This window comes from Ambystoma mexicanum, chromosome 5p (genome assembly GCF_040938575.1).
Source record: "Ambystoma mexicanum isolate Mex_15411 chromosome 5p, UKY_AmexF1_1, whole genome shotgun sequence".
NCBI lineage: Eukaryota > Metazoa > Chordata > Amphibia > Caudata > Ambystomatidae > Ambystoma > Ambystoma mexicanum.
In genome coordinates, this window is record NC_090930.1 from 1350348067 (window position 1) to 1350362194 (window position 14128).

Below are 14128 nucleotides of genomic sequence, written 5' to 3' on the forward strand. Positions count from 1 at the left end.
TTTGCTACTTTTCCCATTTTGTTTGTTTTAACTAGGGTGGCTGTCGGGTTGGGATGTGTCTCAGGGTCGGATTTTTAATGGTTGTGTTGGGATTCTGATTTTATAGGTGTGCGGCGTGCTGTTTCCCGTTCCGGCCCCATGTTTTTACTTCCGTTTCCGTATATTTACGGTCACCGTATTTTGCGATTGGCGCTCATTACGGTGACCGCTATGATGGGTGGCGGAATTGCACCTAGGGCGCCGTACGACGGCGGAGAGGGGCGTTTTGGGGACATTTCCGCCATCGCGGACTTTGCACTTCCGCCATGGCGTAATGCTCGTGCCCGATGGGTCGGAATTAGCCGCACTTTACTCCATCGTGCAATGGCGGAAACGCTATTTACGCTATGGCGGTCGGGTCAGTTACTTTCCGCCAGGGTCGTAATGAGGGCCAATCTCTCTGTCCTTCCACTTCCTCAATATACTCCTTTTTGCAACTAGGCATCCAATATATAGAAAGGATCTGATTCTCCGCTCTGAAACCCTGTTCCATATCCCAAAGAGTGCACCCGTGGGGGAGTATTTTAATGTGTTGGCTGCCACATCAGATAGGGTGTCCAATACTTGTTTCTGAAACCCATATAATTATGCCAGCTCCATAATATATGCAGGTGGTCTGCATTTTCCCCGTTGCAGCGAGGACATTTTCCGTCTGTGCCAGGATAGAGCTTTTTAAGTTTATTTGGGGTGTAATACAACCTGAACAAGTTCTTATACTGGATTAGCTTACATCTGGAGTTCAACAATACAGTCTTAGTAAGGGAACACATCTTACTCCACAGTTCATCTATAATATTAATTTCCAATTCGCTAGCCCACCACTGTCTGGGATGAGATCCCGATGCCCGTTTTATCCATGATCATCTTGTACAGTGTAGCAGTCAATCTATGGCAACCATAGGAATTGGATTTATACACCAAGAATTCGTTGTCTGTGGGTTCTATTAGATAACACTGCCACCACTTACTTGAACACAGCACTATGAAGCTGCACGATTTCCAATGCCGAACCCCCATGCCCCTGTTTCTACGTCTGCATCATAAGAAATCTCCCCCCAGGGAACGGATCTCCCAAAGCCTGGTATCCCAGATTCTCCCACCGTGTTTGGAGAGAGCCATCCCATGTCGGGTCTAACCCTGGTAATCGCCATAAGTGAAGCCACTTCTAGTAAGGGTATGCCACCTCAGTTTTATTAAATATGACTCGACAGGATGGCCTGTACTGGGTCATACGGGCAGTCGTCCCAGTATGCGACATCCAGTACCAAGGTTCCAGCATCTGTTTTATCCACCGCCAGCCTTTCCAATCTGGTGTGTGGGGGAGCCACATCAGAACCATACCAATAGGATGCAAATTGCGCTTTTGCCGCTATCCAATACATTTCAAAGCGAGGCGCAGCAAACCCCCCCTCTATTAGAGGGTAACGTTAATTCCTCCCATTTTTTACGCACGCCTCCCGTGTGCCACAAGAATCGTGCAAGAGTCCCATGTAGCCTGGTAAAGTATTCTCTGCCCGGCCATATAGGTACATTAGTAAACAAGTATAACATCCTAGGCAAGAGGACCTTTTTGACCAAAGCAAGATTTCCAGCCACCAAGAGAGGGACGTTCCTCCATCTAGTTAACTTGTCAACCACATACATTTCGTGGGCGGTGTAGTTATGGGAAAGGAGGGAGTTTTTATCCCAGGACACTGAGACCCCCAAATACTTAACGCTTCCCAGCAACCATTTTAACGGGTATGCTCCCCATGGTTCGGGTGAATTATCAGTTGGTGGGAATACCTCAGATTTAGTGTAGTTGATCGTGCAGCCCGAGTATTCACCAAATTCTGTAATATCCTGCATAAGCGGGTCGAGATTCGTGCTTGGGTCCCTACTGTAGAGGAGCGCGTAGTCTGCTTATAGGGAAATAATTTACCACCGGCCCAGATAGGCGATCCCCTTTCCCCTATGTCTCTCTCTAACCAAATCTGCCATGGGATCAATGGCTAGTGCAAATAGAAGTGGTGACAAGGGACAGCCCTGCCGTGTCCCTCTTTCCAAGAGTATGGGCTCCGACCGTTGTGAATGAATCCAGACTGTCGGGCGTAAAGTGGTCTACCTTGGACATGAGGTAGGAGGAGGTGAAATAAGGCCATTTCCTAGCAAGGTACAAGCTGCACAGGACTGGGCCACCCCTACTACTCAAATCAGTCAGTTAGAAAAAGCCTTCTTCAGAAGGGAGCAATATAATAGTAACACAAAAATACACTTCAATACTGTACACACTTAGTTCCTAAATCAGTAAAGACCCTTTTGGGATGGCCCACAGACACAACCTACACCCTCAGGTGACTTCAAAAGCTAGGGTACTGGGGACATTAACATCTTACTTTTGGCATTTAGAACACTCTTAGAAGTTGGTAAAAGGAAAAGGTGATTAGAACAAACAAGAGACCACAAATATTCTGAAGCAGGCAAATACTTTTGGATCCCCTAAGCAGAGTCATTCAGTATAATAGGCTAAGCCAAAGTCAATGGGCAAAAGTCTTATATAGGATGAAGCACCTCTGGTAGGTAATTAGAAAAAGCCTTTGCGCAATGTTTTAGAAGTCTTTGAAGAAAAGAAGAATCAAATGTAGGGCCACAAGCCGTTAGACTTGTGAGTAGTAGAAGATGCAAGCAACTCTACAGCAAGAGGTACGTTCTCTCAGACTTTTTACAGTACCTTTGTATTGAAGAACAAGTGCAGCGCATGACTTCTGTTCCTGAGCAGCTCTGCAGATCTCACTGTTCCTGGACCTCAGTCGTGGGGACAAGAGGGAGGACTTCTGGGGACTCCTGCACTGCAATGCGACGGTCCCTGCTCGCAACCGGCAATCTTCAAATCAGTGGTTGTTCTGTGTTTCAGCTCCTTGTGTCTACCGCAAATAGCAACACTGCGGTTCCTGGCTGTTGAGATGGGCTTTCCTTGCTTCTGGGGTCCTGCACTCAGTTGAGGGGGCTCAGGCCCGGTCGGTCCTGCTTCCTGGGAGTCCAGAGGATCTTCCTGGAGCTCTAGGCCAGCTTAAAAGCAACACACATAATCTGTTGTTCCTCTCCCTGGCTATACAGTTCCCAGCAGCATCTCTGTGGAAATTCACCCAGCTCCAGGAAGGATGTCCAGGTGGCTTAATTTGGAGTTGATTGGTCCCACCAACTCAAGGGGAGAAGTCGTCCTTGCAGGGGCTTCTCTGTCGAAACAAATTTGGCGTTTCAGCACAGCAGCAGGGCTTCACCGGGCAAACCAACGGTCCAGGAGTTGTAGCAGGCGTTTTCTTCAAGTTCTTCTTCGGTGCCTTCATCCAGTGGTCGACTCTGCCTTCCAAGCCAAAAGCCTCGGCTTTTATTCAGTTCTCTCCCATTCATTCCAGCCTAGCTATCAGTCACCCACAGGGTGGCTGTCGTTGCCGGACAGTCAGCCGGCCAATCACTACAGAGTGCATTTGGGTCTCCTACGAGACTAAGTACAGTGAGTTTCGGGCACCTCCCTCACTTCCTGCCCACCCCAGACACCCTGGAGCCAGAGGCGGGCTTCACTCGTGAATCCCGCCAAAGGCAAAGCGAACAAAGGAACCAAACCTGGTTTGGATCGCAGAGTAAATCTCAAGAAGGACCTTTCCACAAAAAAATTGGAAAAAAGAAGACCGGGGCTATTTTGACAAAAATGGCATCCTTGGGTGCTTTCCTGCAGCTGCGAACGCAGCCCGTGGTAAATGCACACCATGGTAGTTCAAACGAAACCACTGCCACCAGCCATTTAGAGAGGAAAGGGTAACAAACATTTTTACATGAGAAGCTAGACAGACAAAGGGGATAATAGGTAATCCCTCCAGCACCCTATTGTAAGGTAGTGTGTGCTGGGTCTAGAAAGTTACAACTGTAAGTAAAGTCAATTTCACTTTACTGGTCTGGGAAACAGTAGTTTATCCCAGAGAAGGTATTTAAACCTTAAGAAATCTGAAAGACTTTCCTGTGCCACTGTACTGAAGGTAGTGTGTGACACAATGGGCCTCATTACGACCCTGGCGGTCCGGAAATAGCAGTGGCGATAAACCCGCCGCCACCGTTGTTTCCGTACCGCCTGATCCCGACCCCTGCAGGCGTGAGGTGATGTTCCCGCCAGGTCTGACCTGGCGGGTTTAACACCTCCCGCATGCAGGCGGACGAGGAAACACCGGCAGCATTACGAGATGCTGCCGGTGTTTCCATGATCCCGATTCCCATTGAGTCCTATAGGACTCAATGGGAATGGGGATTTACACCATTCCGCCTCCGTTATTCCCGGAAAACCGGGGTTGTAATGCCCCGGTAATTCCGGGAATCACGGAGGCGGAATGGTAATACGAGTCCGGCGGTAACCAGGCGGTTTTACCGCCGCGGTTACCGCCGGACTCGTAATGAGGCTCAATGTAAAAGATGATGCCTATGGAGTTTGTCAGAATCCAAATACAAAAGAAACACAAAGCTCAGAAATCACATTAAAATACATGAGAGAGTGGGAAAAAGGGTCTCACTCTCTCCAGGTTAAAACAATCAAGTTCTCAAAATCCTGCAAAGTTGCTGGGGGTCTCTAAGGTAGAGGGAATTAGCACATTTCTGAGAATTCTCCCTAACATCAACATTAATTAATGAGGGGCCTATAGGATCTGCGCTCATTTGCTAGTTTACCCGGCTTGAGCAATACCGTTATGGTGGCTTCACGACGTATGTCAGGGAGGATGGAGCTCACAAGGGAAGGACTCCTCCCATACAGGCAATAGGTGGGCAGCTAGTATTGCGCCGTATGCTATATAAAACTCTGCCGTCAATCCATCTGGGCCTGGCACCTTGCCCTTGGGAAGGTCTTTAATTACTCCCATAATTTCTTCCGCTGTAATCAGTGTATTCAATTTCTCCATAGCTTCCATTAGGGCGTGGAAGGCCTGCTCGCCCTTAGGCGTATTTGAGCGCTACAGCAATCCATAGAATGCAGAAACACCCCCCAGGATTTCATGGTCAGTGTATTTGCTGTCCCCATACTCATCTACAATGCTCTCTGTCGTGGCGTGGATGGGGCTGGGTTGCTGCTTGCGGCGGACGCACAAAGACACAGACACAGAGATAACGTGTAACACGTCCGTTCTTTATTTGTTTCAACTTCTACTGCCTTAATCCATCCTCCCGGCACTCGTCATATCCCGTTCCCCGCACTGCACTTCCTTTCGCCATGACCCGCCCCCCCCAATAACCATGGAGACGTCAACATGACACCTCCCCCCTTTTTAAACAGTTACCAGGACATTCACAACAGGTGAACGTCTGCGATGGTCTGCCTAGCCCATTTCTTCAATCCAGCCTTGTGTCCGGTTCCTTGCCTGCTGCGGGCGTGAGTTTATAACCTCGGGTGGGTTTCCACTGGCTTCAGGCTCCTGGGGACCCTCCAGATCTGAATCATCGGTATCTCCATGGTCCCCTTGATAAGCGTCATCTGAGGCATAGTCAGTGGGGATGACTACACGTCTGATGAGTCGATGCACTCCCAGCAAGGGAATGCTCTTGAAATGGGAGGAGTTCCTTGTGATAGGGCCTCCTGAGCCCTGCGCAGTGACCATGGACCCCTTCCTTTGCGTGACCGGCAGTGGCTTGGCTTGAAAGATGGGGGTGTGTTTGTGGATTTGTGTTTGTTGTTCGGCCACCATGTCTCCTACCTCTATCTGGGGTGGCCGGGCCTTTCTCCGCCGACCGGCGTAGTCCTTCATTCGCTCCTTGGCGGCTTTATCTTGCTCCTGGACCTCTCGGTCGAAGTCAGCGACCTGGTCTGGTGACAGAGCTTGGGGAATTCTTGTCTGGACATTTCTCCTGAACATGATCTCTGAGGGAGTTCGCCCGGTGGTGCTGTAAGGCGTATTACGATAGTCCCTCATGAGCTGGTTCAGTACTTGTTCATAGGGTTGCCCTGTTAGTTTGGCTATTTGGAGCGCTCTCTTTTGGTTGGCCATGAAACGCTCTATCATCCTATTGGCTTGAGGCCACAGGGGCGTTATCTTGCGGTGATGAAAGCCTAGGTAGGTTGCAAACTACTGGTGCTCATTGAATGGAGGCCGATTATCAGTCTTGAGCACGCTCAGAATACCATACGCGGAGAAGATGCGGTCTAGGGCGGTATGACATGATGGCCGGCCGTTGAGGATATGATGTTGGTCTCCGGATATAGGGAGTACTCGTCCATGACTGCCAGCACATATTTGCCTACCTCGATGGGCCCGAAGAAGTCGGCTGCCACGGCTTCCCAAATCCCTTGTGGAAGTTCTGACATCCTCAATGGTTCCGGGTGATGGTTTGGCATTATGAGGCTGCAGGTGGGGGATGTCTTTAGGGCTTCATCTACCAGGGAGTCCATGTTGGGGAACCAGACTTTCTGGCGCAGCATGCGTTTGGTTGACAGCATTCCTCTGTGGCTCTCATGAACCAGCTCGATGATCCTTGCTCTCAGGGATAGGGGGATTACTAATTTGAGGTCCTTGATCAGAAGATAATATTCTGAGAGTGCTAGTTCTTCTCGTACCTGTACCAGCCGTTCCATCTCAGTGTGTATTGGGTCCCCGGGTGCTCTCCCCTTTTCCCAGGTCCTTTTCCACATACCTGACTGAAGACCCTCGCAGATGATTTGACAGGACAGGTCATTTTCTTTTTCTCAGGCTATCATCCCAATGTCTATCCCCCCTGGGGTGGCTTGATGTATTAGGTATCTGAGATACCTGTCCGCCACTGAGGGTTCAGGTATGCACCCCTCCCGAGGTCTTCTGGATAAGAAATCTGCAGGGCTGTCCCCTTTTCCCAGTCGGTGCAATATTTCAAAGGCGTAGTCTTGCAGCCGCAGCCCCCAGCGAGCTATTTGAGGTGGCATTTTTGCTTGGGGATTCCTGTACAGAAATAGTAATGCTTGGTGGTCCGTGACTACTCGGAATGGTTTTCCGTATAGGAGAAGATGGAAATGCTGGCACGCCAAGACTACGGCGAGGCCTTCCTTCTCTGCCTGGGAGTAAGCTTGTTCTGTGGCCGATAGACTCCGGCTGGCATATGCAACGATGTGCGTTCGCGAGGGATCACTTGGGTCCACCTGAGCCAGTATGGCCCCCAGCCCTACCGGGCTGGCGTCCACCGTTAGTTCTGTTTGACGACTCGGGTCATAGTATGACATGTTCTCGGCCTTGGCGACTCTTTCCCTGATGTCTTCGAACACTTTTTGGCACTCATCTGTCCATTGGAAGGTGGCATCTTGTTTGGTTAACAGTCTCAGAGGCTCACTTACTGTCGCAAAGTCTTTGATGTATCGCGTGCAGTAGCTTGCGAGTCCTAGGAATGAATGCAATTCTGAGACATTGGTCGGCGGCGCTGTGTCGTTCAGCACAGCCACTTTATCTGGGTCTGGAGACATGCCTGATTCCGAGAATATATGTCCAAAGTATTTCAGCGTGTTCTAGGGAAAAATCGCATTTGTCCCAATTAAGGTTGATGGTGGCTGCTTCCAAGGCTTTGCATACTTTCATTAGGGCTTCATCGTGTTTACTGATATCAGTTGCGAAAACCAAGATGTCGTCGCTGTTATTGAGGCAGTTTGGTATATGTTTGATTACATGGTGTATTTCGGCTTGAAATATTTCCACCGCCGAGGATACCGCAAAGCTTAGCCTCTTGTAGCGGAAGATGCCTACATGAGTCACAATCGTGGTTATGTTCTGGCTTTCGAGGCTTAATACCAGTTGGTGATAGCCTTTCTGTAAGTCCAGTTTCTAGAACACCTTGGCCCCATTCAGGAGATGGATCGTATCGGTGATGCGTGGGGCCAGGTGTCTCTCCCTCTGTATGGCTTGGTTCGGGCGCCTCATGTCCACACAAAGCCTGATGGCTTTGGATCCCTTTTTTGGAACTGTTACTATTGGGTATACCCACGTGGTGGGGCCGGTAGCCGGCTCGATGATGTCTTGTTCGAGCAGCTTGTGTAATTCGTCCTCCACCTTCCTCTGGATGTTGACTGGGATTCCTCGGTAGTGTTGGGCCACAGGACGTATGGACTCGTCTATGTGTAAATTGATGGGTCTGTTCTTGAGTTTCCTGATGCCTCGGAAGATGCAGGGATACAGGCTGCTAAACATTTCCACAGGGTCGATGTACTTGTTTACCATGACGTTGTATAGGATGTGTACAAGTCCCATGTCCGTCGCTGTTTTGAAACTGAGCACACATCCACTGTCGGTTTCAGTTGCCAAAACATGAATAGGTATTCTTTTTTCATGCCCCTTGCATCTACACGTGCCCTCAAATTGTCCTAGGCACTTGAGGGGCGCTTTGGCGCCATAAGCATAGATGTCTACCATGGCAGGGCACAGTTTTGGTTTGGCAGGGAGTTCCTTGAAGACGGCTTCGCTGATGACGTTCACTGTGGCTCCTGTGTCGATCAGGAATTCAGTGGGCTGTTTGATCAGTTTGCTAGTTAATGTGGGATTGTGTGCTGTGGCCGTGGGATTCCCATAGACGTATGCCTTCTTCCTTTGGTCACTTCCCGAGGAGCTGGGGTCCAAATCAGATGGTGATTGCTCCACCAGATAGCGTACATGACGCCTTGATCGTCGCTCAAGTCTAGCACTCATCACATATCTCCTTCTGTCTCTCCTCTCTCTCCTTTGTCGGTCTTCTCCTGAGTCTCTTTCTTGAGAGTATGGGTTTGCCTGGGTGACTGGCCCTTCAGACTAGGTACCAGGGTGGCTCCCTGGGCAGGGTTGAGGTTTTGTCTTGTATCTGGATGGTGTTTCTCTGGAACAATCTTTCCCCTTGTCTCTGAAGAGTCTACACACCGACTTAAATTGGCCTTCTTCGCTACATGTGGTGCATCGCTGACCGACACCTAGGCAGACCCCTTCATGAGGGTACTTTCTCCTGCTGTGGGGTTGTTGAAGTTCTTCACTTGCGAGTCTATGGCTCTCTCTGCACGAGCCAGTGCCAGTATCTCATCCAGGGTGCGTTGTTTTTGGAGTAGCTTGCGCCTAAATGTCTAAGATTCATGCCCGGCTATGATTTGGGACCTTAGCGCTTCGTTGTTAGAATAATTTGCGAAGTCACAGTGCTTCATCTTTGTGCACAGTCGCATGACATATGCGTCCATGGTCTCACCTTTGTGTTGCTTGGTGCTGTGGAACAAGTGTCTTTCGTAGTCCACGTTGGTGTGGGGAGTGAAGTATGCTGCTAGTGCGTGCTTTAGGTCTTGAATGGAGTCGATGGAGTCGGGGGGCATCTCGTCGATGAAGTCACGGGTCGCTGAGCCCACAGTTAACTTTAGCAGGCATACCTGACGAGCATCTTCTATGGGCGCTGTGGCCCCCATGTACAGGTCAAAGTCTCTAATCCACTTGCTCCATCTCGGACCCATGTTGCTGGTCTCGGTGACAATAAAAATGCCCCTGGCATATGGGCTGCCAGTGTATCAGGCAACCTGTAGGGGATTTGGTCTACCACCTGGGGCCCTTGTACTTGAGCTTGTGCCCCTTGATCATTGTCCTGGCCAGACATCTTGACCTCCTCTACGTTGGCTTATCTGGGCCTGTGGGGATTCCCATTGTCTTTGCCTGTGGACTGTGGCTGTCTCTGTGGGCACGAGCACTACTCCTTGCAGAGCTCCCCGCCCTCTCAGTGTCACAAACCCTGTGAGAGGATGCCTTTCCTGCCTCTCCTCCCCCTCAGCTTCTCAGGATGGCCGCCCCTCTGGGCACAAGCACCATCCGTGTCTTGTGGTCATGAGGGTGGGGCCTTGTTCTGAAGTGTCCCTTTCCAATGGGCCTGCGGCCCTAGCCTACCGTGTTGTAGGCTGCTGTGTGAACTGGGCAGCTCCTCGCCTCTCCCGGGAATGGAATTTTCAGGTCACCCGGGCTTGCCACTCGCCTCCGCCCCTTCAAAGCGGGCCTCCGGCATTTCACATGCGCTCTGGCGCATGCGACTGATGAGGCTTCTCTCGGCCGTATGGACAGCGGGCTGTGACGCAGCCCTGCCTCCGCCCTCACCTTGCTCTTTTGTGCCGTGTGTGCCCAGCAGGAGGCCACCCGCCGCGTCGCCAGTGTCGTGGATGGGGCCGGGTCGCTGCTGGCGGCGCACACACAAAGACACAGACACGGAGATAGCTTGTAACACGTACGTTCTTTATTGTTCCAACTTCTACTGCCTTAATCCCTCCTCCCGCCACCCGTCATATCCCGTTCCCCGCACGTCACTTCCTTTTCACATGACCAGCCCCCCCCAATAACCATGGAGATGTCAACATGACACCCTCTATTTGCGCTGGGACTCACTCTACTTGTATCTGTCTAGCTGTCTCTTCCCAGACGGTGACATCCCCATACTTTGTTGCCGCTGCTGGTTGTGCAAAATATTTAACCTCCTTTTGCGCATGCGTGTGAAACTGCTCAATAGGGGCGTAGATATCAGCGAGAAGGACCTTATCTGACGTGGCTGCATAGGCGTTTTCCAATTCCTTAAGTCTAATTTTGCATCACTCAATGTCGCACCTAATGGTTTTAGGAACCCCATATTCCTTCGATATTGCCATCCCCCTAAGGTACACCTTAAAGGCCTGCCATATCCTGCCAAACAACGTGGTGCCTGGTGTGTTATGGGTAAAGTAAGTGTGTATATCATCCGCAATATCCGTTCTGAACACCATATCTTGTAGCGCATCAGACTTAAACTTCCAGAGAGTTCTATACAGAGCCCGTCTGCCTAAATCTACCTACATGGTTATGGGGAAGTGATCCGACAGCGTGCGTGGTAGAATAACTACCGAGACTACCCGCACCAACAGCTTGTGTGAAATGTGCCACAGATTTAATCGAGATTACATATCATACACTGTGAAGTAAAAGGTGAACTGCTGCCCGTGTGGGTGCTGTATCCTCCATATATCGCAACGGTCGAGCTCCTCCAGCCGGTGCCGTAGCACACGGGAACCTTTAGACAGGGGTCTGGGAGCTGTCCCAGTGCAATCTGTTGTCTGATCCAAGATAATATTCAGGTCACCTCCCCAGATGACTAATACCACCAGATAGGCTGCTATGATGGTCACAATTTTCTCATAAAACTCAGAGGAGTCGATATTTGCCCCATAAGTATTCACTAGGAGTAGTTCCACTCCCTCAAGGATACTGTGTGTATCTACCTTCCAAGTCGATGTGGGAGCCCTTAAGGATACATTTGAGGGACTTATGAATCAAGGTCAGGACCCCCCTACATAGGGACAAAAAGGAGGAGACGAACCTGTTACCACCCCAAAAGGTCAGCCATCAACAGCCACCACCCGCATCTGACAAGAAAACTTTTTAGAACTTTTTTCTCCCACAGAACCCCCCAAGACTATCCACCCTCGCCCCCACCCCAACCAGGGTGATGTCGACCTGCCCCACAAGTCCCACAACCTAATTGGCAACTTTGCATGGGGGGCACTACTTTTAATCACTGCCAGTGTTCCCAGCTCTGACCCCTGCCACTGCGGATAAATGATTAAAGATACATATTTCATACCCTCAGAAATAACATTGCAAACAATCACACAACTCAGCCCCAACCATCTTGGTGCCCTCGGGGGCTATGTGACCCCTCCAAGGCCACAGCGCACACCCAGTGCTCTGTGATTAGTATGCAGCTGACATGTATGTTTCAAGGATGGGCCAAATTCTTGTCTGCATCTTCCATAGTCCCTGTGGACAGGGGAATATTAGCTTCGGTGTATGCAGCTGCCTCTGCAGGAATAGTGAATTAGTGTGACTTACCGTTATGTTGGAATCTGAGGCGCGCCAGGAAAAGCATAGCATACTGGATTGCACTGTCGCGCAGCAGCTTTTTCACTCCCAGAAAAGACCTCACGCCATCTGGACCTGTGTAGAGAAGTCTAGATAGATGTGTATATTTGCAGCCTCATATCGGAGAGTCCCCTTTTCCCTGGCTTCAGGTAATTCAAGAGGTGCACAATCGCCGGCCGGAGAGTGGCCCCAGGGTTTAGGTTTTTTGTCGTTGGGGCTCTATGGGCTATCTCCACTACAAATGCTGTGAATCCCTTCAACAGCCATCTCCTTAGGTCCGGTGCTAAAACTCCCTGGTAGCCCGATGATAAGAATGTTGTTATGCCTCAAGCGGAATTCCAGATCATTACATCTTTGTAGTGCCCGAGACAGATCCTTGGACATGGCGACCACCTGGGCTTTCAGGCTGGATATATCGTCTTCCGTTGTGCCAATCTGATTTTCCGCCTCTGTCACCCTGGCTCTTTCGCGCTCCTTTTTGGCATTTAGTGTCACGATGTTCACGGTTATGTCATCAAGTTTTCCAATGACGGTGGCAAACCCGGACTGCATACTGTTCATGATCTGCCATGTCTGTAGTGGATGGTGCATTGTGGTTCACAGGGTCGGCCTTCATATCAGCTCTGGGCTTGGCTGCTTGCTTGGTGAACACCTCCATATTACCTTGTGTCTTGTGGCAGTCCCCTCCTTTCGTCATGGCCCCAGCCCCTGCAATGGTGCACAGAGTTGTGCGTATTTTGGACCCACAAGGGCAGCAGAGGTCCCCCACCAGAGCCCTCACATGCACCCATTCAGGAGCAGAGTAGGGTGTAGAGTGCAACCCAGCAAGGGAGAGACCCCCCTCCAGAGATGGGGCACAGCAGGAGCCTGTTGCATCCCGGCACCAAGGAGCAGCAGTCTTTTGTTGTATTTTTTCCTGGGTTCAATCACATAAAAATCCTTGTCATAGTGGGGACACCTGGGGCCCCCCGTCCACATGCCTGGGGCCCCCAGGCATCATAAGGGACCCTGTTTATGTGGGGCGTCCAGGGTTCGACAAGTCACGTTGCTCTAAGGCGGATATTTCTTGTGGGGACCAATTATGTCAGGCAACTTCAAATGGGCCAGCAGTTCAGAAGGGGGGCCTTCGTCCGGAACGCTAGTTCGGATGTGATCCCACGGCACACAGTGTGACCTTAGCACCATCAGCCAGGTGTCAGCACCACTCCAGAAGGTTCCCCCTTCCGGTCCGCCAAATCAGAACTGAGAATACCTGATGGGGGTCGGAGGAAGAGTTAGTACAAGTAAGGCACCGAAGAAAAGGGGAGCAGGAAGAAGATAAGGAGCAAGTAGCTGAGACAGGGTTTGATCAGTGGAGTTTCTTTTTAAAGTAGATAGTGTGGTCATCAAAGATATCAAGGTGGACCTCGCAGAGGGAGGTGTTGCTTTGAAACCAGAACTTGAACCGCCAGCAAGAGAACCGGTGTGCCAAGGTAGCATAGGCTATGATTCGGTGCTCTCAGAAAGGATAAGGAATGCAGTAGAGGTAGACAAAGAGGTAGAATGGAAAACGAATGGAGAACAGGGAGCAATGCCAGAAGCAGCCATTAGGGACATCACAACATGGGGGTCTTAGGACGCGCCATGGTGGTCATGTAGCAGTAATGAAGTGTAAGGGGAAAACAGGAAAGATCCTGACAAGGGTAAAAGGGATGGAGTTTCCGTTACTTCAGAAAGGGTTGGGGAGAGTGCATTATGTCCCAGCGTCACATATGGACCGGAATAATCTAATGAAATCACTATCATCACTCACTGCAGGGGCAGGGAAGTGGATTTACGCATTAGAAAAACAAACAGCAGGTGTTATGTTGGCTATCAGAGATATGAAAAATGTGTTTACTGTTCTTATTGGGGAACGAGAATATGAAATTAGGGAAAAAGCAGCATATCCAGGGGTACAACTGGACACTAATAATCATGACGATTTGCCTTTTAATAATTGCTGACAGCTTTGAGAGTCATGAGAGTCATGTATCCCGATACACCGGATATTAATTCAATCATGGCTAAAATTATGAAGGTCGATGATGATCCCGCCACATACATCCAACAGATTCAGGAGATGTGGAGAGCAGAGACAGGTGAGGTATGGGATACAAATGTGGGCATATTTTATCATATGCTAAAGAAGAGACCCCCCAAGAAGGTACAACATGATTTTAAATAAAGTTGTGGGGAGTGAAGCTAAGGGTTGGACAGAAATT

At 50.0% G+C, this 14128-nt stretch overlaps 1 protein-coding gene across 5 annotated transcripts in view; it reads right to left on the reverse strand.

Annotated features, from left to right (window-relative positions):
• LOC138481563 (zinc finger protein 572-like) overlaps positions 1–14128 on the reverse strand; it is a 336140-nt gene that overhangs the window by 183458 nt on the left and 138554 nt on the right. The gene's annotated exons all lie outside the window — the stretch shown is intronic.